Source organism: Vanellus vanellus, assembly GCF_965231255.1.
Source record: "Vanellus vanellus genome assembly, chromosome: 3".
NCBI lineage: Eukaryota > Metazoa > Chordata > Aves > Charadriiformes > Charadriidae > Vanellus > Vanellus vanellus.
The window spans coordinates 52,665,829-52,685,334 of NC_138907.1; the positions used below are offsets into that span (position 1 = coordinate 52,665,829).

The following is a 19,506-nucleotide window of genomic DNA, read 5'->3' on the forward strand; positions in this document are numbered from 1 at the left end:
CAATGCCTCTGGTATTTTAGCAGAATAAAAAGACTTTCTTGGCTTCAAACCATTGGATCAGGGTGATTTTGTCATCCTTAATCTCTCTTTAAGAGCATTAGATTTTTTTTTTATTTAAAAATCTGAGTGGTAAAAGGTAGAAAGAAGTAATTTTCTAGAAATAGTTCTTCTTAAAAAGTAATGTCAGCAAACATTGTGGATAAAAGAAATGACTGGATTCTAAGCTAATGGTGCCAGAGATAGTACAGACGTGCCGAGTTTGCAAGGTCTAAGGATATGGTTTTGAATAACATGTGTAGCCTTGAGCTGACTAGTTTACATGCTCACCTATGTGCAAGGAATTCAGCCCCAAGCAAGAATCTTCATTTCAGGGAAAGATGATTCCGGAAGAAATAGTCTTTAGGGATCTGCAGCATGGTAACTCGCAACTAAAAACACAATCCACTCATTAGTAGTATTGCCTATTCCTGGCGCAAGAATACTGCCACCAGTGTGGGAATTGGTCTTCAGTTGTGTGACTTTTTAGGCCAGTGACTCATATGTTAATGAGTTAATTATTATATACGTATTACATTGAAAGAATGATCCTTTTGGAATTTTAGCAGGAGTTAAAGGTGCTTTCAGTTCCCCCATAAAGCTAGTGGTAGGACTCAGGTGCACTCTAGATTATGCTTTAGTGATGATGAGAGATAAAATTACAGTTTATAAAAATCTTCGCACACTGACATTGGTGAGGGGAGAAAGAATGCTAGTTACAGAGCTGTAGTAGATCAGTTCTACAAGGCGATCTGGATGGTACATTAACATTGGCTAATACGACAAGTATCTGTTTTAATAAAAATTAATGCAAGGTCATATGTCCTGAAACAAAGGTTTTGCCACTTTTCCAGGATGGTCATTTGGAAAATAGTCAAAGAACCTAAAGATCATAAAGGATGCTGTTCAGTTGAACGTTAGCTCCAGTGTGTGTGATGGCTAATAAAGGTTCCTGTACACAAGCAGACAACCATCGGTTGTAATTGCACCTATATATGACATTTATGAGAGCATAATCGGGACGCTATGTTCATTTCTGATGTCCGTATTTTGAGAAAAATGTTGATAATTTGGAATGAACTTCAAGAGCAATATAAGATTTGGGAAACCTATCCTATGCTGGTAGACTAAAGACAACAAATTAGATTTTTATTTTTTTTTTCCAAAAAGACATTTGTAAAGTTACTCGAACATAGTCTGCAAGTAGTAACATGAAAATAAGTTACCTTGTTATAGAGGAGTTTTAAATCTAAGAGGCATACAAGATGGAATACATGGAGACTAAGCTAGACAGATTCAAGCTAGACAAAATTAGGCTAAACCTAAGATGCATATTTTCACAATGAGGTTTACCACTTTTGCAGCTTATTTAGAGGTGTGATGAATTCTCAACTATGTAGAAATTGGCTGTCGGAGCAATGTGTGTTGTGTCTTGATCTAAAGTTATTAGGAGTGTATAGAAATCATTTGGGTAAAAATGTATTGCTTATGTTACACAGAAGGAGGCAACACATAAATAATACTTCCATGCCTTAAGTTTGCTTGTAAAATTCTGTGTGGAATATAGTGAGACCAGGATTTTACCTATGAATCACTGAGAAAAAAGTCCATGATAGCCCTATGATAAAATCAAGATACTCTCTAAGGGTTTGTCAGTCCTGCCACTGCAGTGCTACGTGGATATACCAATGTTGCTGTCATATGTGAAGTAGTAGAGGTAACCATCTGAGAAGGTTAAGCAAGCCCATGTGAGCAAAAGAACTAGTTCAGACATTCCCCCATAATTTGTGCAGCATGCATATGTCTTTAAACGTGATTCTAGTAAAAACCTCATATTTAACACGCCAGTATCTTGCCCAGACACCAAAATGACATGATGCTGGCATTTCCATCTATACTGGCATAGCTCATTGGATAAATTGTAGGATCTCCTTGCCTTTCTGTGATTAATTAGTGCATGAATTTTGGCTGTACTTGCATAATAAGCCATCAGTTTATAGCAGAATCTTCTACTATTCCTTAAATGCTGTTAAACTTAATCTTCTATGGTATCAAATTTCTAGATCGTCCAGCTCTTCTTTAATCCTATGTTGTACTGATGATGCCTTCCAACTTTGGAAAGTACGCGTTAACAAATTTAAATATCTGTAAAGTCATAGTCAAAGAACTAAAGAGTTATTAATCCCAAAGCCAATCCTTATGAAACTCTAATAATAAAATTATTCTAGCATAACTCACTGTTTTCTCCTTTTTAGCTTTTAAGATTTTTCATTAGAGTAATACAAGTTTTACACTTTCATTGCCATGTGTTAGCTGCACTGAACTCCAGTCCAATTAAATCTTCATTTTCAAATCTTAAAAGAAAAAAACAAACAAAAACTGTTTCATAGAAAGATACATATTTAGCTTGGCACAGAGCTTTACAACTTTGTAAACTTACATTGCCCTTTGTCGCATTTTTCATTTACCTTTATCGGTTCAATTGTACTTCCCTTCAAAATTTCATCTAGAGCCTTTCAGCTATTAAGGTAAGTTTAATGAGCCTGTAATCGCCAAGATCACTTTTATCAGTTTTTTAAATATATACATGGCAGTCGCTACTCTACAGTTATATGCTGTTTTCCTGGTTTTGTTAGATTTATTAGCAATACTTGTTCTTGAGTTTATGTTTTCATGTTCTAGTTTTCCAGAGATTGGAGATGATCCAGTCATACTGGGATATTAAACTCTTTGGATGGTGTTTCATGCTGCTATGTTGTATTATGTAAACTCATTCCCGTTAGCCTTCTGTGTTTGCTTACATGTTTTTGATTATTATTTTTAATGACGTATCAGATAATATAATCCAGAAGATCGAAGGAAAGGCCTGTTCATTATGAAGCATGCTGGTAAATACCTAGCGTACAAGTGTTGTTCTGATCATTCATGCTCAAGAAAGACTAACGGAGAATGAAACAAGAAAGAAAAGCCTTTTTGACATTTCTGGGCTGCTAACTAAGATTGCGGCAGATTCACCTAAGTTAAGATGCATTCGTTTAGGCACCTGCAGGAGTGCTTGGCTGTCTGTGCTCCCCTTGGTATCACCGGCCTTTCGGGCATTACAGACAGTGCAGTGTTGAGGGTCGTGAGGAGCAGAGAGGAAATAGTGACTTTTACCCCAAAAGCGGGCACCTATGACATGAGTCTGTTTCCTACACAGTCATGTTGCACCATTCAAGATCCTCTCTTGTGTCTCACCTGCCCCCCAGGTGTCTTCACCGCCTGGTGAAGTGTACGGTCTCCCATGTGTTCTGTGCCCTATCTGCAAGCCCCACGGGCAAGTCTTGGATATCATGGTGCCTCTCAACTGACACAGGGTACCTACTCTAAAGGAAAGGAAGTAAATTTCTGTGAGTAACTGTACATCTGAGCATATGCCATGATACTAGATGACCGCCTCTCCCCTGTCTGCAGTCTGCAGACTTTATGGCTTATGCATTTCGGTTCTTGAAAGTTCTCCAAAAATACTGTATATGCTTGACAGCAACTGTGATGGGATAGCAAGAGAGTTAGGTTACTTAAGCTTCCCTAGCCATTGCTGAGAACTGAACAAAGTCTACCGTAGATCTAAGATAATAAGCTGTCTATAGATCAAAAGGAAGGGAAGGACAGGGTTAGATATACTTTCTTATTTCTACAGAAGGAACATGTGAAAGGGAAAACCAGACTAATATTTTCAGCATTGTGTTTTTTAGTAGCTATAGTCTTTACATATTAGAAACATTAATTAATTCTCACTATTTTTATTTTCCCAATCATTGATTAATTCTATAATTGATTCCTTGCATATGTACTTATTGACAGAACTGGTTCTCTCCGTTACTGATTATCTATGTTATTGATTCATAATACTTTATTTCTCTCCATATTTACTTCATACAGTACTTGATTCATCATATAATTACTTCAGAGCTTAATTGAATCTTTGCACTATCGAGCAATTCCACAGTAATTGCTTTCAAGATGACTGATTACTTGTCAGCGTGACCAATCATAATTCACCTGTCATTCTTTGCAGTCCACTTTCTATTTCTTCTTTCCTCCTTCTCAAAATTGTCCCTTTGTCCTCCTCTTTCTGTGTGCCCATTAACTCTACATATCCCCTTTTTTCAGTATCCATGAATTTGTTCCCCATCTCTTTCCCATTGGGTTAGTTATTTCCTTGAGCATGTGCTTGATTTCCTGTTTTCCCACTCCAGCTGACAGTCTGACATTTGCTCTTTCCAGCTTCTTCATCACAATATAATGCTGGAATCTCAGATGGAATGAACCTGGTCATTACTCAAGTCATCTTCTCCAAGTCATTCTTCTTACCCTCCATCTGATATTAATTTTGTTGATCATATTAGCCTAATGAAGAATCTTGTGGCGCATTAACTTTAAGGCCCTCAAGTCGTACTATTTCTCTTGCAATCACTTCTTTGCTGGTTTGCTTTATATTCTCACTACCATTTGTGGTCATACAAGAGTCTGTCAGTATCTCGTTCTTCCATTTGCACTTCATGTTTTGGTGATTCTATCCATTTCTGATTTCAAATGCCAGTGTTTTACTTGCCATTCAGTCTGCCACTTTGCCCTGTACTGTTTGCCTCAGTATGTTTTCAAATGCCACTGTTTTTAGGCAGCTTGTGAACATTTCTTTTTTAGTTTAAATGTGGCCAAAATTGAAACTGTTTCGTCGTAAGCTTGATAGGCGTGATAAAAGGCAATGATAAAAACAACAGACCTGATTATATTGGATCACACCAAGGTCAATCTATATCAGAATCTTATCTCCAATGGTAGCTTGTAGCTAATAAGGAAAAGACTGTAACAAGAAAAGTGCAGAATGATACTTTTGGTGATTTCCCTTCCCCTGTTGCAGCAATCCTCTACTTACAGACTTCATGAGATGCAAGGTAGCCCTGCGTCTCTGAACTTGTCTCTACAGTGTGAAAAGTTACAGTCATTATAATTTCTCTTTCTGTTGATGCCAAACTAAACCTCTGATTATTCTTATCACAATTTTCAGTGGCTTTTCTTATTTTCCTTTATGAAATTGAGAGATCAAGATTTTATACAGCTGCTCAAATTATGAAGGAGTGCTATAATGATACAGTAGCAAAATGAATTTTTTTGTTGTGTTCTTTGTACTCTTTTTAATACATCTTACATTGAATTTACCTTTTAACTACCATAAATTTGATGTTTCCAAAAAACTATCTATGATCCCTATTCTCAGGGATAACATATACTTTAGAGCCCATCATTCACATTTATACATATGTTTTCCAAGTGTATTATATGCTTTTTTAACATCTTATCAGCAAATCTCTCAATATTGTGATTTTGGTAAATTGGTTTTAGCTTTCTATCAGGCAATTATATGTCATAAACAAACTTTTTCATCTTACCTTTCAACTCTTTTCCTGTTTATTTATGACTCCTGTGAACAACAGAAGGTCCAGCACAGACTACTGTGGGATTCTACCAGTAATCTACAAGTGTTGTGAGAACTGATCATTCATTTCTGTCCTTTGCTTCTTATTTCTAAATCAGTCAACAATCCATGAAAGAGCAATTCTCTTTATCATATGTTTACTTTCTTTTAAGAGTTTCTTTTAAAGGATATTGTGAACAGTTCTGTTAATCCAAATGCATGGGTTTTGAGCAAATTACTCTTCTTTCTCATGGTCATTCTTTCCATCAGTGAAGGATATCGTTTTAATACTTTCTTCCACCAAAACTGTGTAGACGCTTATTCATTGTACCAGGACACCTGTAATTGCCTTATGTTCTCCTGTTCCTTCATATTCTATGTCTGATGGAAATTCATGGACACATTTGGCCTGAGCCTGACTGAAATTTTGGCTTGTATCTGGTAGTTGGTATGCTTGCAGTTATATATTTAAACTTCAGAAGTCTTGGATGAGTGCTGCCAGATATGGTTATGTCTTAGTATCTTCTCATATTTTCCATTGATACTTCAGTTGATAAAGTTCCTTGGATTTCTCTTTTCCAAAGATAGATCTACTTAAGCTTTTGCATAATGAACATGGGGTGCAATATACCCTAAGATCTGGGCTTTCTTCTGTAATAGCTGTATCTTTCCTGAGAGGTTCTGTTACACTTTTATTATCCTATGACTGTACAGACTTTATAGCAGGTTTCTTGCCTAAGATGTATTTGAAAGAAATTTTTACTGAGTTTTTTATCTCTTGCAAGTCATTCCTCAAAATCTCATTGGGCTGCATTCGTAGCTTTAGATAAAACATATGAGAGCACATTCTGTAATATTTTCCTCGCATGAACAAACATCCATGTTTTAAAGGGATGTTATTAGTTCAAATAACCTTCTATTTCACCATTTAACTTTTTCGACTCTTTAAAGTATGATTAAAGTTTTTGTGAGAACTGGTATACATTTACTCTGAGCTTGAATCCATCAAGTCCATCAGTTACGCCACCGATGCCAGTGCTTCACCCTTTTAGCTCCTCCTTTTAATTTCCTTTAAAAAATCTCCATTTTCCTATATTTCTTTGGATTTCTTATGTTTATTATGTAATAGTAAAGGATTGCTTTTGTTTAATTTTAGTGCATTATGATCACAGTTTCTATTTCAACCAGGAGGAGTGTGGTGCACTCAGGATTAGAAATGGTCACTAAAGGTATCTAAAAATTTAGGCATCACAGTCCTCCCTGATATGACACTATGTTTACTAAGAGGATTCTCCCATTTATGTGTGTTTTCTGCTCTTGCATCTCAATGACCTTTTTTTACAAATTCAGTCACTGTTGTGTTAGATGACTGATAGAGTAGTCCTCAAACTGTATTCTTCCTTTTTTCACCACTCAGTTTTAACCTGTAGAAATTCTGTGGTGCATGTTCATTCAATTAACTTCATTAGTCTCAAGACTTTCTTGAACATTCATTAACAATTCTTCACAAGCGCATCTTGTGGTTCATTTTAATATAACTCATTCATGGGTATTACAAGTCTCCTGCTTGACTACCTTCTTCCAATTGTGCCAGACATGCCTGTTCAGTTAATATTGTCAATTAGAGCCAAACACTCCCTTTTATTTCTTTATCTTTTTGGTGCCTGATTAGAAACAACCTGATTTTTGATCTCGGTCTGTTCAGCTGTTGTAATTGGTATTTAAACTGAACTTTAGTTGGTGTTATTGCTCTTCACTATTATAGGAGAAGTTGTCATATGATTACAATGATATATTAGAATATATTTAGCAAGAAAAGTATGGGAAAAAAAGATCCTGCATTAAACAGAAGCATAGTATTTCTAGCACGGAAAAGACATGGTCAACAACAAATGTACTGAAATGCCCAAATAACTTTGCCCATGTAAGAAAGTGCAAGTTCAAAACCACTAGAAACACAAAGCATATTTGGAACCATGCTTAAGATTTTGCCATTTAACATCTGTTTGACTTAATCCAATCCTGGAGGACAGATCAATAGATACATTTACATGTCTATTAATTTGAAATCTTTTAGGTCAAAGTCAGGGCTTTATAAACAGGAAAGAATTTCTATCTTTAAGTAAAGTTCTCATAAACATGTATTAAGGAACTTCAGAGGGAGATGGAGTATTGAGGAGGGAAAGGCAGAAGAGTGCAGTGGAGGAATTTATCTTAATTGTGTGTAGAGGCAGACTGCTTCTTTCAGTTAGATTTTTTCTAATTTGTTTTCAGCGAACACCACCACTGGTTTAGTAATGATGATATTTATTTAACACAGTTCATCCAAATAAATCCCAACAGTATTTAATAAATTTACTAAGAGATAGAACTAATTGTAGATATTTTTTTTTTTAAAGTGGTTAAGCCAGCATTGAATTGAATCCTGTTGGTTTGGTGTTTCACATCAATGCTGTAGAAGCCCCATAGACCTTTTTGGTGAAAAGACCATCTACATTTTGCCCATTGGGTTGAATGCTGGTGGGAGTAGTCTGTACTCTGGTCCATGTTCTCCAGAGACTTGCAATTGTGTGAAGCCAGGCTGATCATGGGACAGTAACACTGAGGCTGAACAAGTGCTGCAGTTTCATTGTTGAGCATGTAACAAACTTTAATTGGATGAGTCATCTCATTTTGTCACATTCTCACTGTTTGGGGTATTTTTTTGTTGTTGTTTTTGTTTGTTTGTTTGTTGTTTTCTTTTAACTAGAAATGATTGGTCCAGTAAGTGAAGCTGTGAATGGGGACCCAGAAGTTCTGTGTTCACACTGAGTTCAGATAGGCTTCCTGAGGGACCATTTATAACTCATGGAATTTGTCCTATGCTTCTGTTCTTTCTCTGCTACATGGACTTGGCATTTATCATTGTGGTTTTGTGGGAATAAAGACTGCTGATAGCTAAGGACTATACTTACAAAGCAGACTATGCTGGAATGAAACAGAGGGATATTAGGAAAAATATAACCGTGCACATTTCATTTGTTATTGGAATACCATCTAGTACATCCCATCTAATAGCAAAATACATTAACATTGGTGGTCTTTTCATGAGAAAGTCTGTAGAAAGGTCAGCAAGTGTCATCATCTTATTCTATTGATGTGTTGGTAATTGGAGCTTACTAGAGGATTATCTTTCCATATGCTTTGCAGGTGTCATACCTTATATTGAATTGTAAGAAAGTAGCATCAAATTAATTTAGACATTTCAATGATTAAAGTTGTTTTTTAGGCTGGAGACAATATCTAAGTAAACTGGAGATAGAGACTGATAATATTTGCAGCAGATCCAAGCCCACACTGGTTAGCATGTGCATACAATGCATTCAGTGAGGTTCCATTAACCCAAACCTTGTGTTTTATGCATTGGGGCATTAAGATGAATGAGACCCTGTTGCAGCATTCACAAAGATAATTGCTATAATGTGCCACATAATCTGAAGATGCTTTGTATAAATAATTCCTAATATTTTTTCAAATTTTGCTCCCCTGTATGGAGCAATGTATAGAATCTGTATAGAATCATAGAATGTATAGAATCATAGAATCATAGAATGGTTTAGGTTGGAAGGACCTTGAAGATCATCGAGTTCCAACCCCCCTGCCATAGGCAGGGACACCTCCCACTAGACCAGGTTGCCCAAGGCCACATCCAGCCTGGCCTTGAACACCTCCAGGGATGGGACCTCAACAACCTCTCTGGGCAACCTGTTCCAGTGCCTCACCACCCTCAAAGTGAAAAACTTCTTCCTAATGTTCAATCTGAACCTGCCCTCTTCTAGTTTAAAGCCATTCTCCCTGTGGCCAGCCTTAATGGGTTAATAGGCATGAATCAGACGAGGAAATAGTATGCAGTATTTCAGGAAACACCAAAGGTGGGACAGATCTAAAACCAGATTTCTCAAATTGAAAAAACTGAGTCACTTTGACAGAGTCATTTATCCTACCAGTTTATCTCCATTAACTACAGATGTAGCCTCGGTGACTGTTATGTAGCCTGTTGTGTCTGTGATATTTAAATGCATTTATCTCATGGATAAATGAATAAAGTTTTACATGGCTAAAATTAATCAACTACTTAAGACCTGATCAGCTGTCATTTTTGCCAATAACCTTTCCACTGCTAATACAATTTGCTGTAATGTATACCTATCCCTTTTACGTGGTCCGAGGTCATCAAAACAGATTCATCATTGTCAACTTCCATGTAACTTCGAAGACTGCAGTTCCCTGAGGAAGAGCTTCTGTGCCTTAAAGCCTGTCTCCTCTTTATCTGTCTATAGCAGCCTATAGGCATCCTGTGTCCCTAAAACTGTGTCACGATCATGTCTTTAGACTATCTCAGTACAACAGCATTGCTGTTTCACAAGGCCAACCTATTCATCTATGTTCCTTCTATAGCTAGGGGCATGGATGCTCTGCAGATGGTAAACTCTCTGTTGATCTGAGAGGGAGTCTAGAGAACTAATTTAGCTTAGATCTTTTACTTTTATATAGGTAAAGTGATAAAAATCCAGTAACAAGATACTGTACATTTAAGTACTGAACTTGGTTTCCACACTATTCGAGGACAGTAATTTTCAAGACAGTATGAGCATGCATGTTGATTTTCAGAGCACCTAAAAATGTCTGTTAAATTAGAAGCTCATCTCAGTTTAACTGTGGTGTCACTCCACTAATTCAAACTCATAAAATAAGCAGTGTGTACCTGCAAGAATCATCTCATATACATCCTGTTTGTATACACTAGTCATCTGAAAGTACATATTATTTCTCTGGTCAGATGTTAGTTACTCATATTCTTTTTTTTATTGTATGCGTTGTTTATAAGAAAAAACTTAAGAGCTTGGCTATTGGGTAAATTTATATTGTCACATGCATGATAATTTTTAAAACCTACATTATTTACTGGATTGACCTGCTAGACTGTTCCACTGAATAAATAGAAATCTTGGCACAGGCAACAATTTTGCAAATACACGTAATTTACATAATCCTTTTCACAGAAGTATGCACAATATTTTCAAGATCTATTTGTGATTAGTATTAATTAGAGAGGCAATTTATCTTCTAATGGACCCTAAAAGTGATTATGGTTTCCTCAGTTGTTCCTTCTTTGTTTACAGATTTTGGCTCAAGATTTTTGGGAGTGTAGGTGTAGTGCTAAAAGTCCATGCATGTTGTATTCTAGGGCGTTAAATCATGTTTCCTGAACTTTAAAGATCAGTATTACATTAGTTGCAATATCAAAGAACTTTTGATTTGCATAAGTTGTGAAAATCTTTGAAAGTAGTACTCGCCCATTCTCCCTATTTTTCTTAAAGTTAATTCTGTGACAAATGTGGATGTTATATCTCAAACTTCCTGAAAAGTTTCATCTTGAGTTATACCTCCTAAAATGCAGATTTATGTACTTGAACTGCTGATTAATAAAGCTATGATATTTGTGACTAAAGTCAGATTCTTTGATATGATGATTTTGATGAAGCTCAACAGTATGTAAACTTTGGGGTTTTATTTTTACTTTTTCGTCATGCAGTCTTTGTTCTGCCTTGCACCATATTGATGAAAGTCTACATTAAATGACTGGAAAATCCAATTAGTGTACTTACTTAGTGTAATGAATATGCAATACATTTTTTTTAGGATTGGATAGGTTTTAGTTTCTATTAAAAAAATAAAGGAAAAGGATAAAAAATGAAGGAAAGTGGCATTAGTTCATGCCCCTATGTTTGGATCTGCTTTGAGAAGGGTAAATTGCTTTTAAAATTCTGGTTTAGCCTTGCTTTCACCATGGCAGCTGAGTGTGCTCCCTAGTAGGAGTCAGTAGATCCATGAGGAGTGAGGCCTGAACAAGTTGTCTGCACATTTGTGCATATTGCCTAAGGAAAAACTGCTGTGATTGCTGTCACCCTGTTGTTATCTGAGAGAATGATCGTTCTGACAGAGACAATTGCTGCCCCAACATTTCTGTTAACATAAAGATTGATTCTGCCCTTAGGCATGATTTTGAGGTCTCAGTGGAGCTCCTGAAGCTTTTTCTTTTCCCTTGTACATGCTTGCTTTGCTTCTTTCATGCTTGGCATTAGTAAACATATTTCAAAACACAGGAATTAAAACTGTGGACAAAGAATGTTACTAGGCACTGTATTTCTGCAGATTGAATTTACTTGTAGGCCAGTGTATGGATAAATTTTCAGAGAAAGACTACAGAAAATATATATTAAGGATGGCCTTCAAGCAAGATCTGGTGTTGAAGTATAGTTACCATCACTGTAGATTTTTACCAGAGGGACAACATGTATTTTTAGTTGGGGAAGATTCTTGAAAAGGATTTTTGTAGTACGTGGTTGGTTGTTTTTTGTAGGTTAAAGCTTCAATTCCACTTCCCAAGGATATAGATTGGTCCTTAAATAATCAGAATGCTGGGAATGATTTAGTACGACAGCTGAAGAAAGCATCTGTAATCCCTTCCGACAGCCTAAGTTATTTAGTATTTTTAACGTTAATTTGATATTTCTGATTATAATCATCTTCAGAAATTCCTAGCACAAAACAAATCTATTCTTGAATAATTCTGTAATAGCTTATTATTTATTATATTTAGCTTCTCCACGGTAGGGGTTTTAAGGTTTTGTAAGAGAAGCTGGATATTAGTGCCAGAGGCCAGCAGATAATGAGATGACTTATTCCACAACTGGAAGGGGCTATTAAAAAAATTAATTTTTAAGATGTCAAATGCAATATATATGCAGATAAAATTAACAAAAAGATAGCATGTCATATGCCCTATGTTATTTTTGTATTGCTATGATTTTTTTTTCTTCAAACAATAGCTGCTTGAAAAAAATGCAGTTATTCCCTGAGTTTTGACAATGATTGAGAGCTGGTTGAGCATCCACCTGCTTGAGTAGGCTTGTTTTGTCACCAAATGCATGCTTCTGTAATCTACAAACCAAATGTAAGACAGTAAAATTTATTCAAGCAAGAAATACAAATTTACGTCTCTCTGATCAGGATTCCCAACAATTCATCATTTTAATGTATGCTTTGCCTCAGCATAAAAACCTACTTACAGGGCTTTAACTTACTCTGATACGACGTGTTGAACAAAGTAACGCTACTTAGAGAACAAGTCCTGTTGCAGTTAGCAGCACAGTTAGCCTGATGAATTCTAATACTGAAAATAATTTACTGAAAATGACCCATCATGGTATCACCTATTCAATGACCAGACGGGGAGAGTGAAATCCCCCTCAGACACAGCTGCAGAACCAAACGTAGGTCACAGGGCCACATTTCAACATTGAGCTTGTTTCTGTTTGTGTTCTTTATAGTCTATGAACTTCTGACTTTGTTATTTAGTATGTTTGGTATATTGATCAGTAAAGGTTTTGTTAGTTCACAGCACTGGAAAAGCATAGTAATGCTAGAAATAAGCACCTCTTGTATCTTATTTGCTGTATTAAAAATAATCCTGTAGACACAATTTGTTATTGTTTGTCTTTCCCTGCTGAAAGGAAGTCATCTAGGTCTTCAGGGTTGATTTGGTATGGGTAAATAAATGGATATTGTATGTTGAGCATGGGAGACTATTTGTTCCTACTCAGTACCATCTTCTTTTAGATATTCCGGGTGTGGAAAGTTTAGTGTTTAATACCAAATTTACTTATTTGAAGTTCTTTGATGTTACATGGCATATTTGAGTTAGCAGAGCAATACAACAATGTACTAAAATTAACAGTATCAGGACAAATTACACTTTGCAGAATATAGCAATTTCAATATGCGGTTGAATCACAACGTGGATATGATTACCAGTCTGAATAATATGCTCGCTGTCGTGATGGTGGTTGCCCCCAGTGGCCAGGAAGGAATACAGGGAGCGAGAAGTCAGCTCAAGCCCATTGCTATATCCCAAGCTCTTTTCATTCATTGTTCTGTTTTTTTATACTCTTATGTTTGGCCAAGGTGCATATATACCCCCCAGTGCTGGTCTGGCACATAGAGGAAGACATTTGCTCTCTTTTGATTAACTCAGGGATGAACAGTTAGTTACACAGCTGGTTGGTTCACTCAATTGACATAACCAGTTGATCCACAAAGCTGATTGCAGCTGGCTGATCCACTCAGCTGATATAGCCATTTATCCAGACCAAAGCCACCCTCTGGGCCTTTTTGTATGGAGCTAAGTTTGGCTTTCTTTGAAGCAGCTGTTGCCAGTCACTCCCTACATCCTCCCCTGAGCTTCAGAAGCACATTGCCCTTGGCCATCCATCTCCTCTGAGCCTTCTTCCATTGTAGGGATTCCCTGGTTGATCACAGTTCCTCAAAATGATACACAATTATAATTTAATATCTGTCCACCACCTTACAAAAGCCTTAGTGGCACCTTTGCAAGAAATTCTGTCTTCTACAAGTAAATCAAGCTGTATCCCTAGTGCAGCTGATGGTTCTCTGCACACATGGGCACAACGGGGTGCCTCCCAGCAGTAAATTGCAGTGATAGAACACTGTATGAAAAAGTCTTCAGACAAACTAGTCCTAATTGTCAGGATGACAACAATCACTGCAGATGCTGATGTTGAGTGTAACAGAGACCAGACTGAAAAGCAATGGTGACTTTTTTTGAGTAAATATTATATTGAAGGAAATAAATAGATTAATAACATCATAATAATTGAATAAAAAGCCGCGCAGCTGTCATTTGGGAGCCCTTTCTGAATTCAATACAGTGGCAATTTGTTTTGTGAGAAGGTTTTCCTGCAAAATTCGTGAAATCAGCAAGGAGGTTCCTATCTTCATATCTAAAAACAGGTAGAGAACTTATTCAAGATACAAAAGTGGAAATATATACTTGACTTGTTTGATTTTATTATTTGATTGGTCCATATTTGGACTAACAACTCCTGTGTGAAGTACTGTAGGTTAATTTAGATTTTCCTCCTAGTTTTCTAACAGTTTTCGTTGACAGTAAAGAAAAAAAAATAATCATGTTTGGACTTTTTTCCTATAACATACCTGCATATTTATTGGAGAAGAACCTGGAAAATGTTTTTCTGTATCCCAGGCTAATAGTATAAATATCCAGACAAAAGTTAAACATGAGCTGTTTGAAATTTGGTTCCCTGAATGGCAAAATTCACCGGTGAGATAGACCATATCCCTTCTGGAAATAACAGAATGGTAATACAGCTCCTTAACAGTCCTGAAACCTGTGTTTTCTCACATCTTTGAGTAATATCCTAGCTAAACACTGACAAGCAGGCTCCTTCCCCTATTTTTAAAAACAGTATCTACATCTCATTTTACTTTCATTGCTTTACTTTTATAAACAGCAGTAGGAGAGAACCAAAGTACTTCAAGCACAACAAAATTGGGATCACATGTAGTTCCCTTACTCTAGACCATTTTCTGGTTTCAAAGTTAAGGCTTTGGGGTTTATTTTTTATGTAACACAAGAATGCATGTCTGTATCGTACCTGTTCCAAAAAATGTATTTTCCATCCGGAAAAGGAAAGAAATAAATCACAATTACAGGCTGGAAGGAACACATCCTAGATCGGGATGCAGAGCCAATGTCTTGAATTCTTGTATTAAAATTTGAAAGGTAAATTTATTTTGAAAGAATAAAAGAACATTCTTGGAAAAATTCAGAATGCTGCATACTAGCTGTTCTGAAATTGAATATTTATCAAGTCTTAATGCATGGAAGTTTCCTAAAATATTTTCATGGGAAGATTAATCAGTTTGTCAGACTGCTGATTGTTTTGACAGTTCCATAATATGTTTCAGTCCATGTATTAAATATTATTCTATTACTTGAATTGAGTATTTACTATATCTGATATTCATAAGAATGATAGTATCAGTAATGTTCTGTAAGGTTTTATATTCAGCATATTTTAACAAGTACCCATTGGTATGTCCTTTAAAGAAATATATGTCTTTATCAAAGCCACAGTATTATAAACTCTGTTTTAATATGCTGACATTTTCATGAATACATATGTACATGTAGTTGGTCATGGACTTGGGAAAAGATAAATGCTAGAAAATTACATCAAAAGTAACCACAAGTGATATTTTTTTAATAACTTAATAAACTAACCATCTTTTTTGAAAAAAAATATGGGTTTATGTTTATAATTATTTATAATATGTAAGCCAAATATTTATATGATAAATTCTAAAATATTCAAAATTACGTACTCTCAACCAGATGGCAATAATATACTCATAGCATTTTATACTTTTTAAACCTATTTTAGGGGTATAATGTTAGTGGAACACACTTTTATACTCAACGCGAAAATACTCCTTTCTATTAATTAATCTGTGTTCATTCTTTGGTTGACTTTGAATGAAAAGATTCTATTCTACTATAATATGCGTAAAATGCATGTTTCTTTCTTGGACAAGAATCATTTACAGTTTCGGACCTCTCGAGTGAAATCTTGGCCCTGCAACCAGGCTCTCTTCCCATGTGTCTTATTCATTAGCGACGATAGTCCAGGCATGGCTGACCTGAGGCACTTGAGCCAGGTGCAGTTCAGAAGTCAAAGGCAGCATTTGTAGTAGGGCTGTGGCACATGACATTTTAAGAGACTTGTGGTTGCATGAGGGCTCCTGGATAATCCCTTGCTGGGGAAAATGAGCAGGTAAGAATGGGAGAAGCTGGCCATAAGTATGTAGGGATCCATTTGTACATCCTACTCCGTCCTGTCCTTCAGTGGAGACATAGGGATCCTTGGAAAGCCACTGTCATGTCCTGCCTGTGGACTACAGCACACCCAGAGCCGCTCCTGTCTGTCTCTCCAACATGTGTGGAATGAATCTTGTGGCTCTTGATCCTCTGGTATTTTTGGTATTTCATGGTGTCAGGACTGTTACAGAATCACAGAATTTTCAGAGTTGGAAGGGACCTCTAGAGATCATCTAGTCCAACTCCCCTGCCAAAGCAGGATTGCCCAGAGCACATTACTCAGGACTGCATCCAGGCGGGTCTTGAAAATCTCCAGGGAAGGGGACTCCACACCCTCCCTGGGCAGCCTGTGCCAGTGCTCTGTCACCCTCACCGTAAAGAACTTTTTCCGTGTATTTGAACGGAACTTCCTGTGTTCTAACTTGTGCCCGTTACCCCTCGTCCTGTTACTTGGAACCAATGAAAAGAGCCTGGCTCCATCCTCCTTCAACCCACCCTTTAGATACTTGTACGCCAAGTTGATACTGTATCAGCTGTATTGCTTTTGGCTCCAGTTTTAAAATAATGCTTTCTTGCATAATTTTTCTCTGGTGCACTGGTTCTTAAACTGTGTGGTTAAATAGAGATTTAATGAAAATGTCAAAATGATCAAAACATTTTTCTCTTTACATTACTTAGTGACACAGAAACATTTAGTAGTGGTGATTTAGTGAACTGCATATAGACTAATCTGGTTCTTCTCCATATCACCCAAAAGTCTTCAGAAAAGGTTGGCATTTGGATGTTAGCATTGTGTTCCAGCTTGCTCTGCACAGGTGCTGGTGTTTCTCACAACAGTGAAGAGTGGTACAATAGCCCTTTAACAGTTAGGCCTAGATTTGATGAAGTCAGACTGAGTGATGCCAAAAATGAGTGCCCAGTTCTGCTTCGGTTACCATCAGTGTAGAATAAGGAAGCCAGTCCACCTACTTGGTATGGTGAGTTTTGTAGCTGAATTATGGATGGAAAGTTTTCTAAATCCAGAAAATAAGATTCATATCAGATGTTAGTCTTTTTCATAATAGTACAGACTCTTGACATTTTACTGTTAGTTACTACCATATACGTACATGCACAGTGTGTATATAATGTGTGTATATATCTATATAGTGCATATATATATAAAGGTAGTGTGTGCACATAGGTAGTGTTATATATATATATGATGTGTGACTCCTAAAGGAACTACCAGATAATCCTTCCACAGTATTTCGGCATTTCTAATGTGTTTCACATAAGCTCGTGCATTTTCAGGAGAGCAGTTCAAGCGGCATTGATGTTGCCAGAGAGCAGAGATGGTAATGTGGTCAGCTCTGCTCTTGGGCCCAGGCTGTTTCTTGGCTGTCTCAAAGCTTGCACTGGCACAGGTAGTGAATGAGGACTCAAAGCATGTGTGGTCATTAAAGACAGCAATTGTGTTTTTCGGAAGAGGTTGATTTGGGTTGGTTTTCATTTTTTAATGCAGCCTTCTGAGTCTTTTCTTCTTATGACCTTCAAAAAATCATTGCAATAACAGTATTCAATCTCAGTTTGCATCAGTGCATATATTGAAGGAAGGTTTCACAAAATGTTGTTGCATTTATGTATTCCAAATTTGTTGAAGTTATTGTTTCTGCTTTTTTTGAATTTTGAATAATTTATAGCTCTAGGTTTACTTCAGGATTTTGCTGCAGTTACTATCTTATTACAAATATATATATTCTTAATTTACTCTTCCAGGTAAAATTAATGTAAGGGGGTGCCACTTTCTGAGTAGAAAGTTACACTATTCCAGCAATATTAGAAGAATCCAAATTGGACATATTATATTGGGCCTACCTTTTCTTAATGGCATCTACAAGGGAGAGGCAAAGAGAAGTGTTCATTTCTTTTGGCATATTATATACTATGCAAGGATTACTTCCCCCCCCCCTTGAAAAGGGAATTGAGTCAGCTGAACCGCAGAATTAGGGGTTCATGGTTCATTTAAGTGGCAAAAAGACCCAGAGTTGCACCGAGCTATTAAAAGGCAGAACATATTGAAGAAAAGTGCTAAATATTTTTAAATTATACAATTTTACTACTTCAGAAAACAGGGGGTATTTCAATCTAACATTTGTGTCAGTGTCTTCTTGTCCATGTCTTAATTTACGGTTCCTGCAAGTTTTGAGAGACTTTAATTTTTTGTTGAGTGCTTTGGGCAATGATACAGGCTTATTTTGAAGAATCACATCTTTATACTTTCTATTTTTTTTGTACAACTTTGTGAAATTTCTTTATGAAATGGGTATCTGCCTATTGTGAATTTATCTGCCTATTGTGAATTTATCTGCCTATTGTGACTGACTATTCCCTGTGGAACTTTTGTATGACAAATTAATATCAATCTTTAACTTTGTAAAGTATATGACTCTTGGCAGGAGATGGAAATGTTTTGGCAAGTACACACTGAAAAAGGTACTTAGTTTTTCATGTTTTCTTCCCTTGTGATTGCATTCTCTTACATGTACTATTATTTATTTTCCTTCTATTCTTTGTTCTTAAAAAAAATCATATACACTATTCACTGAATAGTTAAGAAAAAAGGTAAAAGGAAAAGTGTTGAAATGTATTTTTTTCTGCAGATACCTGACCTGTATACTTACCCTTAGCGTGACTTAGAGGATCCTTGCAAGCTTCTAGGTTTTTTTTGGTTCCTAAAAGGCACGGCCTGGAGTGAGGACATTTTTTATGCTGTTTCGTGAGTTACCTATATTACACAAGAGAAATGGAGAGCACTCAGTTTTATTCCCCAAATCATGGCACTGACTGTAAGTCCTCCCTAATCCTGGAGAAGCCTTTTCTTCCTCCTCTGATCTATTTCTTTTCCATTTCCAGTCTTTCCTCTCTTAGTTTTATTATGCCCTTTGTCTCCTTTTTGCATTGCCCTGTCGTGCACTGAAATATATTTACTATGTTTCTCAAGTAGTCTTTTATGAGCCACTCAGAGTAATTTTCTGGTGATTGTTGTCTGTATAGAGGCCTCAGGCTTCTGAGGTCTCCTGGGTCTTCCTTGCATTTCAAACTAAGTATTAACACTTTGTTAAATCAGGGTGTTTAGTGCTCCCTTCTGTTTTACAAGTTAGCCATTTCTACATCAGTCCTGGCTATTTTTGCGATGAAAGGGCTTAACAGTATTTCATGGACAGGCCAGAGCACCACTGTTGAAGATCCAGGGTAGCCTGAGTCCACTGATTGCCTAGAATTAGCTTGC

At 36.6% G+C, this 19,506-nt stretch overlaps 1 protein-coding gene across 1 annotated transcript in view; it reads left to right on the forward strand.

The window, feature by feature from the left end:
* PRKN (parkin RBR E3 ubiquitin protein ligase) overlaps positions 1-19,506 on the forward strand; it is a gene marked incomplete at its 5' end in the record, with an annotated part of 803,812 nt that overhangs the window by 126,297 nt on the left and 658,009 nt on the right.